We start from the raw sequence: 18,348 nt of genomic DNA on the forward strand, positions 1-18,348 counted from the left end.
ATGAGTCATAATAGCAAATATTATGCCAAAAAACCAATCGGAACCATCTATCACAGGACACATTGACAGCACTAATGATGCTGTGCAGGGAGGGATGCAAGCAACTGAGTGATGATCAAACATCAAAGATTGTTGAAATTTTCACAAAAATGAAAGAGAGAGACATTGCTTTAAAAGAGATTAAAACAACTAGTAATTGATTTGGTGTGTTCTTTATAATATTTTGTTATTTATATAAACTTTATAACTTAATGGTCATTAAGGCATGCCTGCAAATGATTATTTAAATGGGTATGTTCAATTAAGTATGAACTGTATGATGTATTCAATAAGACCCAAACTTCACGACGCGATTTTCCCAATTTCAGGATTTCACGACTCGATTTTTCCCAATTTTGAGGTTTTCACGACTTAATTTTTCCCAATCGGTCCGGTACGGGTACTTTTCCCAATTGGACAAGGAAAATCGCTGATAATGAAAAACAAAAATGACCTGTTACAGAAATCCTGCTCGGAATGCACAAGAAGAACAGATTCGTTACATGTTGTCAAGAGGAAGTACATCAGGTCAAATGAAAACTCTGAGACTCTTAGTCTAGAAAACACATCACGCTCTGTCTTCGACGAGGCAAATGCTATTGGTGATAAGGTGGAACGAAATAATATCAATTCTACATCAGCGATAACGGTCACCCAAAGCCGAATCAATGCAGTCGGGAAGAATCAAAAGGGTAATTATTTTTAACGTAACATCTTATTGAAAAAACTTCTTTACGATGTATATACTTTAATAAATTATAATTTTACAAAAGATTTAAACAATGACGCATGTAGGAACATGTATTTGCACAGAGTGTAATTTCGATAATTTGGTCGCGGGACTGGAATCATGTTTTTATTAAGGATAAACTTATTAACTTATCATACCAAAAAAATAAATGATGATGACAAGGACGCTAATAAAAATAATAATTTAATAGTAATAATAACATAAGTAATAATGTGGTAGTAACAACAGCAGTAACAGTAGTAGTAGATTTTGTTGTTGTATTTTAAATATAGTAGTAGTAGTAGTAGAAGCATCATCAGTAGAAGTAGTAGTAAAAATAAGAGTAGCAGAAGCGGTAATATTATAAGTAGAAGTAAAAGTAGAAGTAAAAGTAGAAGTAGTAGTAGTAAAAGTAGTAGTAGTAGTAGTAGTAGTAGTAGTAGTAGTAGTAGTAGTAGTAGTAGTAGTAGTAGTAGTAGTAGTAGTAGTAGTAGTAGTAGTAGTAGTAGTAGTAGTAGTACCAGTAGTAAAAGTAGTAGTAGTAGAAGCAGTAGTAGTAGTAGTAATAGCAGGAGTAGTAGTAATAGTAGTAGTATTAGTAGTAGTAGTAGTAGTAGTAGTAGTAGTAGTAGTAGTAGTAGTAGTAGTAGTAGAAGTAGTAGTAGTAGTGGTTGTAGAAGTAGTAGTTATAGTAAAAATAGTAGTAGTAGTAGTAGTAGTAGTAGTAGTAGTAGTAGTAGTAGTAGTAGTAGTAGTAATAGTAGTAGTTGTTGTTGTAGTAGTAGTAGTAGTAGTAGTAGTAGTAGTAGTAGTAGTAGTAGTAGTAGTAGTAGTAGTAATAGTAGTAGTAGTAGTAGGAAGTAGTAGTAGTAGTAGTAGTAGAGTAGTAGTAGTAGTAGTAGTAGTAGTAGTAGTAGTAGTAGTAGAAGTAATAGTTGTAGTAGTAGGAGGAGGAGGAGGAGGAGGATGAGGAGAAGCAGTAGCATTAGCAGAAGCAGTAGTAATAGTCGGAGGAGGAGGAGCTTTAGCAGTTGCAGTAGTAAAAGCAGTAGAAGTAGCAGTAGCATAAGCAGAAGCAGTAGTAGTAGTAGGAGGAGGAGGAGCAGTAGCAGCAGCAGCAGAAGAAGTACTAGCAGTGGCAGTAGCAGTAGCAGTAGCAGTAGTAGAAGTAGTAGTTGCAGTAGTAGAAGTAGTAGTAGTAGTATTTATTGGAATTTATTATTAGTTTTACTATTAATAATAATATTATTATTATCATTATCATTATCATTATTTTAATTATTATTATAAGCAGTAGTAGTATTATTTATTTTTAAGACAGACGTCATTCTGGGACAGATATCGTGGCATTCTTTGCAGCGCTAACCAATGACGTTCGAAATCTTGGTGTAGGTCAGAACGTAAAATTTGATCACGTAATAACCAACATCGGCGCAGAATATAACCCTCATGCTGGCGCATTCTTTGCTCCAGTGTCTGGTACTTACGTATTCATGGCAACATTATTGTCATAATCATGGACACAACGGCGATTTTCAAGTGGTCCACAATGGGAATATGGTATGTAAGCTGTATGTTGCTGGTGCTGCGGGTACAACATGGGATACCAGCGCTGGAAGCTTTGTCCTGTATCTAGAAAAAGGCGACATGGTAATCATACAGAATTCGCACTCAGTCGAAGGACTTTCGGGAGACCATTGTTCATTCTTCTCAGGATTTCTCTTGAAAGAAATGGAACACAATCCATCAGTTGTTGGATAACTGTGTTGTATGAATTAACAAATAAAATCTATGATAAGATAATGTGTCGTTTTAATTTTGTATGATTTTAAATAGAATTCATAGAGAATACTATGTTAGTGTGGTTGTTTACTTAAATTTATCCCACGAGTGAAGAAATGTTTACATGGCGAGGCTTGTCGAGCCTTGTATACCTTTCTGAGACGAGTGGGATAAATTTAAGTACACAATCACACTTACATAATATTCTATGTATCCTACACTATGTTTTTTATTTAATTTATTGATGATGCATTCAAAACAGTAGTATTTAATTGATAAAATAAAAGCAAAAACACATTACATTAACTGAATCTAATATTAAGTAGTAATATAAATTGGGTGGTCTTTCTCGTTTACGGAGCTCGAAATAATACTTACGAATTCCACGCAAAAGAAGAGTAACGAGTCTAAATATCGCTACACGCCTCGATTCAAATGTAATCAGCGTCCCAAATGTTACACACTCAAGTAGAACACAGACGGTTGTGTTCAAAATACAATTATTGTAATATTTCACCACTATTTAATACCAAAAACAAAAATGGTTGCAATTTTGAAATTTACAAAATGTGTAGAAATCTACATGAAGCATGAATCAGCCTTTATCCCCGCCGATATTGTTATTTTTTGTCTATAAACAACTCTTCTTTTTAAACACATTTTACTTACTAACATAAACAAGTAAAATATCTACTGGTTATTGTTTTACTCACCGAAGTTGTGAAATAACCATGTTCATTTTCGTAACGTTTAATTTGCTTTCATGACGAGTTAAAATTCTGGACACATTTCTTTATCGCCAAGGTCATCTTTTCCATTGTGAAGCACTGGATGTAAGCAGGCAATTCTATGTGAATATACATGGTTTGATCGACTGACAAAGGAACGACTCTTTCATCAAAGAAATTACACTTTTAATTCAACACCGAACTCCTTCGAAAAGTCTCAATAATAATTCACTGACACTTTTCTTAAATCTAATCCATTAATTGTTCAACAAAACATCGCGTTATTCGAGTTCATTCGACATTTTAACGAAATCGAAAATGCAGTCTCACCAGTTTCAAACCAGTTTTGTATCCCAACACTGTTATTCACATTCATAATATTATAATAATCCATCGTAAACAGACACACACTCGTTAACTCGTTCAACGACTGCGTACCCAATGACCTGAATGACGCAATCATGTGATTTCGCCAGCTGTGTCGTAAAATATGATCTTGCCAATTCAAAATACGTCGTTTGACGTGTTAATAATGACGACATGAGCATGCGCGCTTAATATTTGTAAAACATGTTTTTTATTTCTAAGAACACGTTTATTTAAGGTAAGTTGTGACATAATAAACGTTTCTCTTTGATGAAATGTTATTTGCCGGATACAATGCACTAATAAACCCATAACAATTAAAAACAATTACGTCGAAATAAAATGAATATGTTTGAAAATCTGGAAAAAGTAAATGAAATTGTCGAATTTTAGGCCAAAACAATTATAATCGAATGTTTTTAATGTTTTAATGCTTGGACTTATGTATTTACCTTTCATATATGTATGGAATAAATTTGATTGGCGTAAATGCTCGAAAACGCAATATATTCGTATATGTTTGGGGCAAGAATATACAAATTGGATAATGACCTAACTAGTGTATGGATTATTCCAAACTAAATGTAAAGATAAAGATCTATGTAAAATGAACACTTGTAAACTATTTCGATATTTATTCAATTGCTGACAACAAAAGCATTTTAGCACATTGTTAAACAATTATCATTAAAAAATGATTTTGTTTTCTTTTCAGGTAAATCAGAAGATAATGGAAAACTACAGATGTTAACTAATATTGTACAGAGTCCCTAAAATGCCTGAAAGAAATACTAATCCATAACACAACTAACCTTTACGAACATGAATTAAAAATTAGAGAACTTACCTTAGATGAAACAAAGGGCAAATTAGGTTATCGGAAAAAATATATGCTGATATTACTCCACAAAACATGGATGTACAACATCATTAACTCTCTTTTGAAAATGGCGTAATCAAAGTGCCCGTGTGAAGAATTGGACTCGAAATAAGAGCTTTGCGTGTATTGTAGTGACGATAAAAACAAAGCGCTGAAGGCACTGACTTTGTTCGCTGTTGTATAATCTTAGACGCAACTCAGTTTTCAAAATTTTGTTATAGCTTTTTATATCGCAAGTTTGAAATGACCACAACCCATTCAAATTTATAAAGAGTGTGTCTTAAAACAGAGGTCGAGATTTTTTTTTCAAATCATTGATACAGCTAATCAGTGTGCACAGGCTAATCTTATTTGACATGCATTAAGCCACGTTTTCACTGAAAGCAGCCAATACGTACAGATTTCAATGATTAACACTAGACTGACCAACGTTGTCTTACAGGCTGTTCAATACACACTATGTACTGTACCAGTGATAACAGGCAGATGCGGTGGTTAAAAAAGACGCTTTTTGAATTCTCTCGTCTGCTAACTTTTACTGGAGTTATCCACACAAGTAGTGACGGGTTACGGTTCCTAGCGTAGCTAAGGCATACTGATTTGCAAACTTCGGTCTGCATTATTTGTGAGCTAACGCTCACAAATAAAAACCATGAGTGAGATAATAAAACACTGCATAGAGCAACATGGTGACAATCCCTTGAAATTCTGTCGTCTGCTAAATTTAACTGGAGTTATCCACACAGGCAGTCACGGTTTACGGTTCATTGCGTAGCTAAGGCATACTGATTTGCAACATTCGGTCTTCATTATGAGTGAGATAATAAAACACTGCATAGAGCAACATGGTGACAAGCCCTTGAAATACAGGGAGTTTGCATTTGATCCCGTGCTAAACAAATACGATGTAATGTTCATACTGTCTCTGCTGATTATAGAATTATTGTGTATTAATAATGTGTATGTTTATATAAAACTCCACTAATTGTATTATGCGAAAGTATTTATCATAACTGGAAAAATAAACACACAACATTTTTAAATACCGATACATGCATTTCGTGATGTATACAATCCTTAGCGAGGGCAAACGCTCAACAATTGAAACAAAATTAATCACATTATTGGGTGAATAAAAACTTCAAAGAATGTAAACAGCTTAGTATCACAATATAATATTGGCCATTGTCATGTATTGTTAATAATAAACTATTATTTCTCGTGCATACCTGTTTTAATTGCCAAAAAAACAAAAAACAAAATCAATCAGCGGTGCAGGTGCCACTTAAACATTCAGCTTCGAATCGAATCCCTTTAACTCAAGTAAATAATAAGTAGGTACATGTTCAAATTTCTATGCTTGTCATGCTATCAAAAATGACATGGAACACGTGTTATGGTATCTCTGTGTACTTGGAATGCAAATTGCACATGCTTTTTTGCTTCTTATCTCAGTTGTATATATATATATATATATATATATATATATATATATATATATATATATATATATATATATATATATATATATATATATATATGTAAGTTCCGTAAAAATTGCTTTCACTAATAACAAATAAATGAATGTTGATGTTCGTTGAAAGTATTTTTTATATTCCGTTATACATATCGCGTGAGGTTTTGGTTATAAATACTTGTTTTCAAAGAATAATATCCAACCTTTTTTTGGAAAACATGTTCAATACATCGCAGTTTGTGCATTACCCATTTTGAGTTTGGTTATTACCCACAGAAATTTTCATATCAGTTTTTATTTATCCATAAACGTGTATACCCGTCCTGCAAACTAATGATTTTAACACAAAAACACACTAGGTGTTAAAAGTAAAATCTTTAGGACAATTATGATATAATTTGGCATATCTCTGTTACAGTTTCGTTCGCTCTTTTGTCAATTAACGTGTAAATAATTCAACACATAGGTCGCATTTCATGAAAATTAGCATTTTCCGATGACAAATTTATCGTTTTACTAGAAAACTATTAAATCATGGCAAACTCAAAACGCATGTGTGTGTCAGAAATTCGTTATCACACGTGTAGAACAATTACATCCTTATAGTTACTAATTAAGCCGAAATGATAAAATAATCACCTACGTTTCAGTTTCAGTTTCGGTCGACATTTTTTCCTCAGTTTGAATTATCCAACTAAGTTTTGATTATCGACGTTCAGGGGGTGTAGCTGTAGGATAAACTAAATTTAGGCGTTCGATGGGGATTGACAAAATGTAACACTATAATTTATACCGATATTTTTAAAATATGAATTCAATGCTTAACATCTAATTTCGTTTCCATTGTCAAATGTAAAAACGTACACGTAGAAACAAATACCTATACATGAAATCCTAGTGATGGTATTAAGATTTTTGCTATGCTGACTGTTTTAGCATTATGCTGTATTGATGTTATTAAACAAATAAATATATCTTGTGCTATCATTTACGTTGCCTCAAAATAATACTATTTTACAAATAACATTGTTCAATTATATCAACCTTGCAACAGTTTAGTAACTTTGTAAAACATAAACAATAACAGCTATTCGTGTAAATATAAATGCATCACGGGTCAAACGTGTTTTGTTGTGTTAGTTCAATATCGATATTTCTATATGTTGACTGTTTCTGGCATTATGCTGTATGCTTTTTAACAAATAAAAATAGCTTGTTCTATAATTTACGTTGTCTCAAAATAATGATATGTTACATTTAACATCGGGCATTTCGATCAAACATGCCACAGTTTAGTGTCTTTGTGAAACATGAACAATCCACCTAACAACTTTGCATGTAAATATAACTGCATCACAGGTCCAAAGTGTTTAATTGTGTTAGTTAAATATCGATATTTCCAAACAAGCAACGAATAAGTAATGGTCATTGTGCTGCTTCTCCTTTGAGCTAACGAGTATCTTGACTGTCCTTTTTACACGAATGCACCATTTGCAGTTTCTTTGCGCACAGACCAAAGCCAAACACGACGTACTTATCTTAAAAAGCGTTATTAAATGCCATTTGCGCAAGGGAATAAACAATCAAATTCCACAAAGGACTAAGGCGTAAGTGTACATCGATATGAAAGTCTTCTGCAAAACGGCTTCAATACAAATCCGTACTGGCTCTATTTTAGGAATGAATGAATGTGATAACACAGATAGCTACAGTCTTTGATCGTCAAATACATGTATATTATTACATGTATGCATGAAGAGTATTTCTTAAATAAATTTAACCAGTTTATCATGATTGCCGCTTTCAGTATTGTTTTAACACACAATAGACGTGGTATACATTTTCCAATCTTCAACTGTGTCTGTTCTTCGAATGTACCCAACCACCTTTTTTTGGTTAAGGTCGTCAATGTATATCATGTTCTAGAGATAAGGAAATACAATTACCAGTGTATGCAAACAATAACGCTTCAAAACTTGTATACACGCCTATTTTTTCAACATGCGCTGTGTTGTTGCGAATTTAAAAACATAAAGCAACAGCACGTTCAAATGAGGAAAGAAGTAACACAGCGGTTTTTGCTGCATATACACAATGAAATGTGCCGCATTTAGATACACTTTATTTACAATTGCTATTTGTTCTATTTGGAATTGCCTAAACCTGTTTCTCTGAATACGCACAGCATTTACACGGATTCGTTTCCTATGTTTCCGAATCTTTATAGTCACATCTTAAATTCTTTAAAAAATACACACACCTTTTTCCGGTTTATTGTCATGTTGAAAACGCTTCCTAAGGGTGGTATTTTATAGAGATGAAATAGGCTTACGTATCAGAAAAATTACTATCAAGCGAAAGTTTATAGAAATATAAGCGAGCATCATGTATAACACATTTAACATTGGTCGTTACGGGTTTTGGTAAAACCGATGACGGGGATGTCGCTGGCATTCAGACTTTGCCAGTGCGCAGATGTTTTAATGCAGAAACCAAACTGTTTTAGTTATGAAACACAATATAGGCGCACTTAATGCGCATTACACGCAGAAAAATGCGAATTAAGGACACTTTTTCGAACAATGAATGATGGTGCTTTTGTTTGCAGCAAAACAGCTTAATTGTAATTATCATTTTTGTGCCCTTATTCTGACCATTATCGCCAATAGCATCTGATCATGACGGGGCATAGGCGGTACTAGATGGCATAGCATTATGGGAACTAGACTACAGATTCGCAGTTGACATCAAGTCGGTCTTTATCGCAAATTCATAACACCGCTGCAGGATCACGGTTACGGGGCATATAGGGCACTTTGAGCATAATTATTTGTTTGCAATTTGGACTTCCAGGACAATAACGGTTTACCGTCCTCAGATACTCACCCGTTTATTGTCTGACCCAGAAAAAAGGCTTAGTCGGAAATGTGTTCGCCCATTAACATGACTTTAAAGAGTGCACGTTATCGAGTAATCGCTAAAAACCCATTGTCTAAAAGGTATGTTAGTCAAAATCGGTAACAATAAACGGTGTGTGGCCTATAAAGCCTTATTATGGTATTGTTTAAAAAAACACAAAACTCTTTTGTTGTTATCTTTGCTGCAGGGTCAATGATAACATTATGGTTATATTATCTTTTACATAAACAGAACATTGCTACAAAGAATCCAGGTGTTAAACGGATAATATGTTTTTGGAACTGTTAAGAGTGTCACTACGGGAATTTATTCATGAATTGTAAAATCCGATCATCGTTTTCTTCTTGTGAATTTCTACCATACTGAGTAAGTATTTACAGTTTAAGAACGTACGAAATTGTAAGCAATAAAACACACGGCCGTTAATAACAGGCCTCTTTTTAGCGAAGCTTTGATAACTGAGCCAATGCTACTTCCGAGGTGGCGCTAAGGAGAACATGTTTTGAAATTTCGCGAATAATACGTCAGGGTTAGTCGGTTTTATATGTTTTGCTTCCACATATTTAGCATTATTTTAAAAATCGGGAACTAAAGTGCGATTCAGTGGAGATTTATTCATCCACAAATGTACCGAAACATACAATCACAACTCATTTGGAAACGTGAGGACCTGTATAAGTTGTGGCATGGTTAAGTTCGATGCAAAATCGATGTAATGTGCCTGTATGACGAGCAAACATCCAACCACCGAAATCGCTCACGACATCAAAACGTCGCTCTGAACATGTACAATGTGTTGCATGCACACACAAAAAACTGGCTTCTTGTCGATCTGATAAATTAGTTTGCATATTTGCAAAAAAGATGGCGTCAATGTAAAGGAGATGGCGCTAATGATAGTAGATTACGCCAATGCACATTTTCAGCTATTTTAATTGTTGGTTGAGACCATACACTGTGTGTGTGGTGTACCAGGTGGAGTGTTCGATCTGTTTTCTTAATTCGATCATAACGAAATATAATTGAAAAGGAAACTCTACAAAATTATGCAGAAAAGCGTGTTGCAAAAATATTTTGAAGACTTCTGGCATTGAATATACAATACACTGGAAAGTAGCATGAATCTAAAAAGGGGTAAACGATTAAAGACGGAGCTATCCTACTTTTTGCAGACGTTAGGGGAAACAAACGACATATTTTAGCCTAATTAAGATTCGTTGACATGTACCTTCAAGTTATTTTAGCATCTGGATAAGAAGATAAAACTGGTGGTTTCCAACAGAAGTAACAGCTTTTAATTACTTCGTGAATTATCATACCGCATTAACACATTTGTTCTAGAAGAATTATTTTAAGAATGCTGGGAATTTAATTATTAGATTAATTGAGTATTACATTCTGTGGGTTCAGATGTGTTTTTGTTTTCTGTTTGCTGACTTTTTAATTGAATTGGTTACATATACATTTACATATGTACTTCCTGTTCATTATTGATTACATATAGGTTCTGTATAGATTTTGTTGAACGTATTTACGGTGAACAAATTCAAAAAAGGAACATCATCTATCAAACGTAAGTCATTTGATGATTCGTATATCGTGCAATTGCGTCACCTCCTGTTCTTAGCATTGGCTCCATCTCTTTGGAAAATACAAAAATATCTATTAGATCTGCAAGAAACTAATGTGTTTGTGTATGCAGCAACTTGTGCACATTGAACGCGATCGTTTGATGTCGCTAACGAATAGCTTGGGTGAAAATTTGCTCGTTATACAACAAAATACAACGATTTGCATTCGAAAACTTAACCATTCCACAACTTATTGAGGTACTCACGTTTCTAAATGGGTTGTGGCGGTATGTTTCTGTACATTTGTGGATGAATGAACTTTGATGAATCATTTCACCGCCCGATTTTTAAAATAATGCGAAATATGTGGAAAAACCCATATAACACCGATTCACACTGAATAATTATCCGTGAAATTTAAAAACACCCGGTTCTTAGCGCCACCTCCGAAGTAGCATTAGGTCAATGATCAATGCATCACAATAAAGAGGTTGCACCCGTGATTAACGGCCAGGCAACATTTCCCGACTTGTTACGAACATTTTGACATATTGTACTATTTTTAATCATATAAAAATAAACTCGCGTCTCTACGCCCCTCGTTTAAGACTGTGTCAGCAACTGTTAATTTTCACGCATGGGGTCTATGTCCAGGTGAGTTTTTTTCAAGACTGAACATAGACGGGTTAGCTTTTGCCCGTGGTAGGTAATAGACTGAACGTAGACGGGTTAGATTTTGCCCGTGGTAGTTAATAGACTGAACGTAGACGGGTAAGCTTTTGTCCGTGGTGGTAAATTTACGGGTCAGCTTTCTTCCGCCATCAAACTTGACTGATCAGCAAATACACTACGAGTTAAGCATTTATCCCGCTGCCGTTCGTTTGAGTTAAGGAAGAAATATATGTAAAAATCCAGTGGTTGCAGCTAAAGTGAATTACTAATATTTGACACGAATTTGCAATTAGAAATTTGCAAAACACGCAAGTCGTTAAACCCGAATTTTCATGTGTTTAATATATTAGTTTGCGACTGCGTAGTATGACTGGCGTTATCGCATCCGGCAGTCAGTAGTTTTGTCACTTCAAACGAAAGCTGCATATTAACGAAACGGTTTTGAAAGAATTATTATATGACATTCGTCAATTTGAAAGTATCAGCATGCGTGATACAGTGCATGATGCACGGGCTTTTTATAAAACAATCAAGATAACATTTAATGATGTACATTAAAATGTATAAGCATGAGTTTTGCACAACGTTGTTTGTTAGTGGTTCCGATTGCAACGATATAAGAAGCTCGGTCCTTGCGAAAATTTAGGTATTAAAAATAAATTTTTATAACTTCGTCGCGATTTCTAGGCCGATACTTCCGATTCCGTCAGTAACGATTCCATACATCTTGCAATTGCGCGACATTTTTTGCGGAGCTATCTATCCCAGGTTTTTACCTGCACTGACCATAAGAACAAGCCGATAAAATGTTGTAAAAAGTACCCAAAATAATACCAGAATAAATAATCAGATTTGTGCATTTGTTAAAAATACCTTTACAAAGCTAAATAGAAACAGTTCTGCATTGACTTTGAAAAGTGCTACTCACAGTAGATAGTTCATGGTATTCACATAAATGATAAACTATATAAGGCGTTTCTTTAAAACAGATAATTGAAATACAAAAGATATTCCACTGTGAATGGATCCGGTATGCAATCATTGGGAATTAATAGCGAGCGATTAGTCGTAAAGATCACATACATTTTGTATGGTTTTAATTCTATAAACAATGCTCGACCAGTTCAGGGCATGGCAACACAATTAAAATATAGCGCGCAACAGTCATACATGTTCATTCTACCAATTCAAAGTGGTAGGAGTTTAAAGACTGTTTGCATTTACGTATATACGATTCTTAGAATTCGTTTGAACTAAAATATCCACCATTATTAAAATTCCAAGTATCTGTACTCTGTACAATCCTGCCGCGTTATTTCAAATGTCATGAAACAATTCAGTTTGTCAATCTGTAAACTCGTAAGTCGTAAAATTAGTAGAAGTACAAGAAAGCATAGCTCGTCAGCTGACCAGTGGAATTGCGATATCAATGCACAAATTGTATACAGCGATTGTATTTATTTACAATGGTACTTGTCTATGAAAAAATTGTATCCTTAAGAAAGAGAGCTTGCAAATGTTACCTTAATGTAAATATTGACCGCACATAATTGTTTTGTTGCAATAATAATGATAATTTAAATGTAACAAGACATGATAAAAAATAACAATAATTTTAAACTTTACACGACGTAATTGTTTGGTTGCAGTCATAATTTTATTTTAAATATTACGACATGATAATCGGTTACACCGATAATAATTATGTTAACCTTTACACGACAAAATGCTTTCTTTGACGTAGTCAATCACTCCAGCCTGCAGCGGATGTTGGTCACCACGTGGCGTCATTGCGGACACGGCAGCCAAGATGCGCAGCTCGACTTCCGGTCGTGTACACCAGCCGACCGTCCATCGGGACGCCTCTAAATCCCCTGTTTCAAAACGATATTAAAAGGAAACTATGTTGATATCACCAAGAGAGAAACCTTCATTAATGTTTGATTATGTTTTGTTAGAGGCATAGTCTCTACAAGACCGTTCAATTAGCACAACACACAACAAAACATTCAAATCAATATTTTCTTAAGTGCGGACGGCTAATGTTAACCAGTTAAAGTTAAAACTCGAACTATGTCATCAGGTTAGAAGTCTGCTATGCATTGTATATTGGTTTCGCAATACAATTATGTTTCAACAGACGGATGCCATGCGATTAAAGAGTTAAGGGTATTTGAGAATTTCAAGGCATTATAACACAACGTCGTCAGAATATTGAAGTATTTAACAGTGAAATGATGATATTTATCAATAATAGCAAATGGTATTTTAACTGTATGACACTGTGAGTTACCAATTTTAGCTAGTAATTAAGCGTTGCAATGATGGAATGATCTGTTTAGTTTTGCCGTCGGTAGTAGTTATTATTATACAATTTGTCTGTTAAGTTTATTCTTTTTCAAACGCGCATTTTACAATTGTGTTAATATCCGAAATGAGGCATATCTTTCGTTCCGAATTATGTTTTGATTAGACTATTCATTTTGAAAATCATGATATTAATTGATAATTCCAAAACATGAAGTTGTTCACAGTTTTTTTGTTTCAATACGCAGCAGCGACCGTTCTAGGAACATTTTTATATAAACGTTATAAACAAGGGATTTTATCCATCAACAATCATTTGTCTTCTATGTTGGCTGTATCAGCCATAGCCCGATACAGTGTAAACAGTAACCAATACAATAGTTAAAGCTTATATAATTTTTACAATAAAAGTATGGTCCAAGATATCATTCAATGGATATGACAGTTATGGAGCAGATACGGTTGAATTACAACCTTGACTATGTGCCGGTATGTGTAATTCATGTCTTCTGCGCATAGTCTGTATTCCTTTCACATTTGAGGCTAGTTTTGTGAAAATCCGCAAAGTAATATACGAGGCAGGCACAGAAATTGTTGCTAAAACATGCATTGTGAGTACAAAATTGACCTTAAACCTGCATATCTGACTCATGCATTCTGCATTTTTTTCTTAATTTCCTTACCATTTGGGGCTAGTTTCATGAACAATTGTCAATGGGTATTTGACATATAGAGCGGTAACAAACGTGTAGTGGACAGACTGACAGACCGATGAATTGCCTGACGGATTAATGTATTTTCCGTCTCGTTGTCAAATACACAGTCAAATCAAAAAGTGGAATAGGCAGAGTAGTGTTTTGTTAATATTTTCTCAATAAGAAGATAGTAAACTCAATTATGAATTATAGCGTATCCCTTTAACTTTCCAGCAACAATGTTTGCTTTTTGTTTAACTTGTCAATAGACGCGCTCCGAGAAAAAGGGGTTAAATGCATATGCGTAATGTGTCGTCCCAGATTAGTCTGTGCAGTCCGCAAGCTAACCAGGGAAAACATTTCCGCGTTGATTGTATTTTTGATTAAAGGAAGACTTTTCTTGACGAAAACACAGTTTAGGCGGAAAGTATCGTCCCTGATTAGCTTGTGCGGACTGCACATCTTGGACGACAGATTACGCACATGCATTAAACCACCTTTTTACAGAGCGCGACTCAATTTCATTTACGTTTAGAAATGTGTCAAACAATTGAAACCAATATGTTTCTTGATTATTTATTTCACGCATCGGTATAAATTAATTTATTATATTTGCCTCTAATTATTTATAAAAGGCATCGACGTAATCCCCTGCGGTCTACTATGAACGTCTTAGTTGTGTATGTATTCTGCGCAATACAATTTTATGAGACAAAAATGCCAATTCACATTGAACGCCTAATGAAATGAATGTAATATTATCAATTTGTTATGGAAGGAAATGAAAACGACACATAATACAATTTTAAATTGTATTTTTGAATTCATGCTATATAGTTATCCAACAACTGAAGGAATGTTGTCCGTTTCTTTCAAGAGAAACCCTGAGAAGAACGAATAATGGTCTCCAAACACGTATTCTCCTGAGTCTAAATTCTGTATGGCAACCATGTCGCCTTTCTCTAGATACAGGACTATGCTAGCAGCGCTGGTGTCGGTCACTGTACCAGAAACACCGGCAACATACATCCTACAAACCATATTCCCATTGTGGACCACTTGGAAATGGCCGTTGTGTCCAATAAATCCCATTACTGTTGACATAACCACGTATGTACCGGACACTGGAGCGAAGAATGCGCCAGCATGAGGGTTATATGCCGAGCCGATGTTGGTTGTTACGTGATCAAATCTTAGGTTTTGACCTACACCAAGATTTCGTGCGTGAGCCGTTAGTGTTGCGAAGAATGCAACAATGTCTGTCCCAGCATGACGTCTCTCTATAACATGGATAATACTACTAATAATTATAATGGTTATACATAATAAAAATATTATTATATGCTTTCCGGTGGTTTATAGAGAAATATCAGTGATTTAAAACTAATAATTTCACTGTTCAAACAGTGAAAATTATCAGTGAAAATTATCGATAAATTTCACTGTCTACTGTGAAATGACGTCATTTTTTTGACGAAATGACGTCATTATCCCAGCGAAATTCTTTTGTTAAACTCTTTAACAATGTATATAAACGGTGAAGAAAAGCATAAAATAAAAAGAAAATTGGTTGGATTTGGTGGCATATCGATTTTAGTTCGCTCGTGATCATAGAAAAAATATATTTTCTATGATCACTCGTGAATTAACATCGATAATCCACCGAATCCAACAAATATACTCGCTCTATTACATATGCAACTATGCAACTATTGTTTGTTTATCCGTCAAGGTTGAAACTATGTTTTATTATTATGAACTTTTATTTAAATAAATTAAATTCATACAAATGAGGTTTGATTTCTTTAAAAATAATGTTTTGAACAAACATTAACCTTTTCCATTCTTTCCAATTGCATCGCGTATGTTGCGGGTGACGTTTATCGCTGATGTAGATTTGCTAAAACCATTTTCAATTTGATCATCAATAGCCTTTGCCTCGTCATTGACATTTCATGATGTTTTGTATGGAAAAACAGTTTGTGAATATTTTTTCCTCTGCATGATTTTTTTTTATTACAGCCTGTAATCGTCTTGCGCATTTTGGATTAGATTTCCGTAATTGTTCATTTTCGAATTGCAGTTTTGCCACAGCTTGTTGAAGTTCGTTCACGGTTTTATCTTGGCGTTTTTTGAATTTGATCCATTTCACTGATCGCAGAATCCTTATCGTTTAGTTTCTTTCGAAGTTCGTTGATATCGACGTGATGTTCACCAATCTGCATCATTAGCTTGTTTATATTTGCCTCCTGTCGCATTAGATGTCCACATAGCTCTTTAATTTCATCATCCTTCGCATCTAGACGCTTCAATAGTTTGCTCAGTAGATCATTCCCAATAATGCCATCTTTCCGTTCAGGATGAAACGAATAGGCATGCGTGCAACATAAGTTATACACAAGAAGTAGAAAAAGTGCTGGCAACATCGTGTGTTAAATGGGATTCGACTCACGTTCGCATTGCAATATATACAGCGAGGAAGATTAGAAGAGGTCCTTATCGTGATAGCACGATTTACAAGGATGGAACATTAATGAAACACGTTGCTTTCCTATCCATACTGCAAGAAGACAATCAGAGCATAATGGTTGTGATAGGAAGGTGTTAAGCAGCCAGAAGGAGCCGCAGGGACAAATCATATTATAAAACGTACCAGTCGTTTAACCGCAATAAGGTTGTATTTCCAATCATTCACACGCAATAATGGTGTATTCTTATTTTTTCATACGCTATAAGTGAGTATTCTGAATCGTTCAAAATATGTAAATTTCATTTTCAAATCGTTCACACGCTATGCATTGGTATTTCAAACAATACAAAGTGTCTATTCCAAATAGTTCAGATACTATACGTTTTTAATTCAAGTTTTTTAGTATACCTATCGATTTTGTGGCCCAAACATATTTTGCATTTGGCAACTAAATACGACAATCCATATTCTATATTAGCGTTTCTTCGAACAAAAACCTCAGTTCGTAAACCAAAAGATGGCCTGTAAAAAAATGCGCTCAGGACAATGTATGGTAGTAAAAATTGTTTTGCATTTACTGCTTGACATATTTGCTACTTGTTGGATGATTTATCATGATCTACTTTAATTTCAAATTAATTTGATATTTATAAAGATAGTCTCTAATCAGACTATTGAGAAACCAACATGAAATATATTATCCGATATTTATTTGATCTTATATCGTTACACATTAAATAGAGTTCGAAATTTTAATTTTGATATACGCTGAAATAACGATAAATGCTTCTTCTTAATACAAACGTGCATTTTGTGATTTACAAAAACGAAATGTGTTGCGTTACTTTAAATTAATATACTTTGATAGTTCTTTAATGACGAGAATGAAAGCCGCAAGTACGAGAACCTGCCACAACGACAAAATGTACGATAAATGTCATATTTGTCTTTTAGCATACATGTACTTCGTGTAGTTCTGGTGGTATATTTGTTATTCTCTCGTGTTGGCCTGTTAGCGTCTACACGGTCGAATACACTGCAAAACCACAGAACGAGCGGCAAATGCTCTTATTGTCATAACGGCAACCGTTCGTCGTAATTAGATGTACATGTATATATGCAGTTCTCTCCTTTAGGCATTTTTGCGGGTTGAAAGTCGCCAACGTGACAGGAGGCCAGAACAACACATTTGTATGCAAATTCGTAAACCCTGCTGAACGACGAAAAGAGCGGAACATTTATATACACATTATTAAACCCTGAACGCTAAAAAGGGCGAAACATGTCATAATTGTCACAATGGCTCTTTTTTTATCATTTCTTTGCGCTAATATCATTCTTTGCGTCGTGTTGGCGTGTTGACGGGTCTGACAGTTGTCAGCAAGCAAAGAAGCCACAACGAAAAGTATACCCACCAAAACGACAAACAATTATGATTCTAGTCGGTTAATGTGTCATGATTTGTATTTTCGCGTTGGCGACCTTTTTCAAACCGGTTAACATTCATAACTATTTATCAGACATCGGCGAAGTAAGACTAGTATTGTGTGTATTGTCTACTACTCTGATCGATAATTAAATAGTGCAATACCCAAAGATTGCAAATTAAGTTAATTAATATGCGATCGTATCCATAACATTTATTTGTTTGTCTCTAGAAGTAAGTTCATCAACATACGTGCTTGTTGTTAACATCTAAAATACATACAGTT

At 34.5% G+C, this 18,348-nt stretch overlaps 1 protein-coding gene and 1 long non-coding RNA gene across 2 annotated transcripts in view; one reads left to right on the top strand and one right to left on the bottom strand.

The window, feature by feature from the left end:
* Nucleotides 1-18,348, bottom strand: part of LOC127833685 (complement C1q subcomponent subunit B-like) — a 49,884-nt gene that overhangs the window by 17,840 nt on the left and 13,696 nt on the right. The window lies entirely within an intron of this gene.
* On the top strand, nucleotides 479-3,242 carry LOC127833687 (uncharacterized). The gene is made up of 2 exons (XR_008027543.1): nucleotides 479-731; nucleotides 2,087-3,242. It is a non-coding gene; the product is annotated as an uncharacterized LOC127833687 (long non-coding RNA).

This window comes from Dreissena polymorpha, chromosome 6, assembly GCF_020536995.1.
Source record: "Dreissena polymorpha isolate Duluth1 chromosome 6, UMN_Dpol_1.0, whole genome shotgun sequence".
NCBI classification, from domain to species: domain Eukaryota; kingdom Metazoa; phylum Mollusca; class Bivalvia; order Myida; family Dreissenidae; genus Dreissena; species Dreissena polymorpha.